Here is a 3,672-nt window from a genome sequence, read left to right as displayed (position 1 = left end):
GCCTGTTCTTACGTTCCACTTACTCCTCTACCCAACATGCAGCTCTGGGAAGCAGGACAAATTGGACACCCAGCCCTTGTGGGCAGATGGAGATCAGTCTCCGCTAAGAAGTCCCTAGAAGGGGTTATTCTGTTTCCTGGGGTGGCATCAAGCCTCCCCTGTGTATGTTTTGGATGGGAAAATAACTGGTGCAGCTGAGTACAGCAACTACCCTCGTGTCTTTTGCTCTCACTTAAAGACAGTTACCTGCCTTTGGGTTAAATGCCCAGTTAAATACAGTGCCTAGACTGGGCATGGTGGCTCACGTCTATAATCCTAGCACTTTGGGAGGCCGAGGCAGGCGGATCACTTGAGGTCAGGAGTTCGAGACCAGCCTGGCCAACATGGTGAGACCCTGTCTCTACTAAAAATACAAAAAAAATTAGCTGGGCGTGGTGGTGCACGCCTGTAATCCTAGCTACTTGGGAGGCTGAGGTGGGAGAACTGCTTGAACCCGGGAGGCAGAGGTTGCAGTGAGCCAAGATCACGCCACTGCACACTCCAGCTTGGGCAACAGAGCGAGACTCCGTCTCAAAACAAAAAACAAAAAACCTACTTTTGATTTAAGAAACAGAACTTGTCCTTAAATGTAGTAAGTACTTACCCTTAATCCAAATACGATGCCTCACCCGTACAGACAGTGCCTTCTGTTGGTTAAATACAGTGGCTTTCCTCTCGTAAACCTCATCTACTCTTGCTTAGAAATGGCAACCCTCACCTTTAATGTAAATCCAGAACCTACCCTCAGTTAAATCCACTCTGCGATTTGGTACAGTACCAACCCTCGTCTGCTCAGTTAAATACAGTACATGATCTTAGTTTGAGGTTTCCCAAAGTATGTCTCCAAATTGGTCTCGCCACCCCAAATTAATCCATCATTCAGTAAAGCAGTCAGCTCCAGTCCAGCTGGCTGAGTCTGTTCATCCATTGCCCTCCCCCACCCCCTGCCGCCCGTGGCACATATTTGTCTCCCTGGTTTCCTCCTGCTTTCAAGCATCCCATACAGCCCTGGTGTTTCATACCATGGGGATCCGGGGCCTTTTGAGAAACAACTGAAGTGGGGAGGGGCGGGGGGTCAGTGAAGAAAGCACTCAGCGGGGCCAGAGAAGGTCAGGCCAGAAGTGGATAGAATGCCAGTCTCTACAGAGGGCTGAGGCCTGGGAGACAGGAGGCCCAGCACAGGCTCTGGCACAGCCACTTCCTGACCGACTGTAGTAGGCAAGGAGCCTCCCCTCTCTGGCCATTATTCCAACATTAAGATCATCCTCGAGGCCGTTCAGAGCTGTGACATTCACTGCCCTTTTACCGAAATGCTTCTAAATCCTTTGCCCCACTGTCGTGATCTCTACAGAACCCTCCTGACCATCCTCTCCAGCTAGATAACCCAGCTCTTCCCTGCCTTGTCAAAACGTCTGCCCCAAGTCTCATCCCCACCCCTGCTTCCCCAGGGGGTCTTCTTGCTGGTTGATTTGGGGGTTTGCCAGAGTGGGAAAGGTGGTGGGGGCAACGGCCAGAGAAAGATGGGAGACCCAAGGCAAGACGGCACCAGACAGCATGCAACTCAGTCCAGGAGAGTTGGAGCTTCAGTTTCTTCCGTCCCAGCCCCTTTCAGCACAAGGCTGGGGACAGACAGAACTGTGCCCTCCCAGCCCTAACCTACCATCTCCTGCTGGCCTAGCTCAGGGCTGAGATTGTTGATTGGATTCACCTGTGATCTTGTGGTCAGTGTTGCCAAGGAAGGTCTGAATCAGCACACTCTTGGTGTCCCTGGCTGCCAAATCCAGGGGCGTGTGAAGCGTCCGGTAGATGGTGGTGAAGGAGGTGCTGCAGGTGACCAGGATGCCCGGATGGGTGAAATGAGGCACCTCTGGAAATCCAGCCTAGCGTTTCCACCACCACCACCGTGGTGGTCTGGTGACCTTGGTCCAAAGGCCCTGTCCCACCTCCAGGGTTTTGTGCAGGGGCTGGCCCGTTGAGGCAGTTTGACAGAGGAGTCAAACTGGCAGTAGCCTTCTGAACAGTGGGTAAGTATGTACAGGTCACCCGCCACCCCCTTTACATCCAGCAGAGGACTCAGGCTGATGCTGCCAGCAGGCCACTGTGGACACCAGCTAGATATACTGCTGCAGGGAGGCCTTCTGCTCTAGGATGGGCTGCAAGATGGGCCTGGCCACCAGGAATGCCTCCTGCTTGTGGCTCTCCAGTCCCTTCACCATCATTCCCAGCAGGTGGAACTCAACGCTTTTCAATTCAGACACAGGAATACATTGGCAGAATTTATCTACACCTTCCTTGACCTAAGTTCCTCCTTTGGTATTATTAAATCTAAGGGCCACTCTCTTTGGGGCTCATAAACTTTCACCTTTGGAAATAGTCACAGGCCATCCTATGCACTTGGCCTCCTCTGCTTTTGACCCTTAATTGATAAAAGGAGACATATCCGTCTGGGTGGAGTGGCTCACACTCGTAATCCTAACACTTTGGGAGGCTGAAACAAGGGGATCGCTTGAGTCCAGGAGTTCAAGACCAGCTTGGGTGACATGGCAAAACCCTGTCTCTACAAAAACACAAAAATTAGCTGGGTGTAGTTGTGTGTGCACCTGTAGTCCCAGCTACTCGGGATGCTGAGACGGGACGATCACTTCAACCGGGAGGCAGAGGTTGCAATGAGCCGAGATCCCGCTACCGTACTCCAGCCTGGGCACCAGAGGGAGACACTGTCTCAAAACAAAAACAAAAAAACAAAAACAAAAACAAAAACAAAACAGACATACTTCAATATTAATAAAGCATTACTAAGGTAAAGGCATTAATAAAGCAATGGATAGAAATCATACTTTGATAGAACAATCTTTCCACAGCACAATCATAGGAGACAAAGACCTACAACACCATGATCTGCAGCCTGGCGACTTTGTCTATTGGAAAAGACACGTACACAAGAATTCTATCCAGCCTTACCAGAAAGAGCCACATTAAGTCCTTCTCACCAATCCCTGTGCTGCCAAACTAAAGGGCATTGACTTCTGTATCCACATCTTTCATATTTATTTATTTATTTATTTTTGAGATGGGGTTTTGCTCTTGTTGCCCAGGCTGGAGTGCAGTGGCATGATCTCGGCTCACTGCCACTTATGCCCACTGGGTTCAAGCGATTCTCCTGCCTCAGCCTCCCAAGTAGCTGGGATTACAGGTGCCTGCCACCACGCCCAGCTAATTTTTGTGTTTTTAGTGGAGATGGAGATGGGGTTTCACCATGTTGGCCGGGCTGGTCTTGAACTCCTGACCTCAAGTAATCCGCCCACCTCGGCCTCCCAAAGTGCTGGGATTACAGGCCTGAGCCACTGCGCCCAGCCTATTTTTTCTTTTTTTGAGATAGGATCTCATTCTGCCACCCAGGCTGGAGTGCAGTGGCACGATCATGGCTCATTGCAGCCTTGACCTCCGAGGCTCAAGTGATCCTCCCACCTCAGCCTCCTGAGTAGCTAGGCCTACAGGCATGTGCCACATGCCTGGCTAATTTTTTGTAGAGACAGGGTCTCGCCATGTTGCCTAGGCTGGTCTCCAACTCTTGGGCTCAAGTGATCCTGCTGCCTCGGACTCCCAAAGTGCTGGGATTACAGGTATGAGCCC

Source organism: Gorilla gorilla, chromosome 20 (genome assembly GCF_029281585.2).
Source record: "Gorilla gorilla gorilla isolate KB3781 chromosome 20, NHGRI_mGorGor1-v2.1_pri, whole genome shotgun sequence".
NCBI lineage: Eukaryota > Metazoa > Chordata > Mammalia > Primates > Hominidae > Gorilla > Gorilla gorilla.
This window is presented reverse-complemented; position numbering follows the sequence as displayed.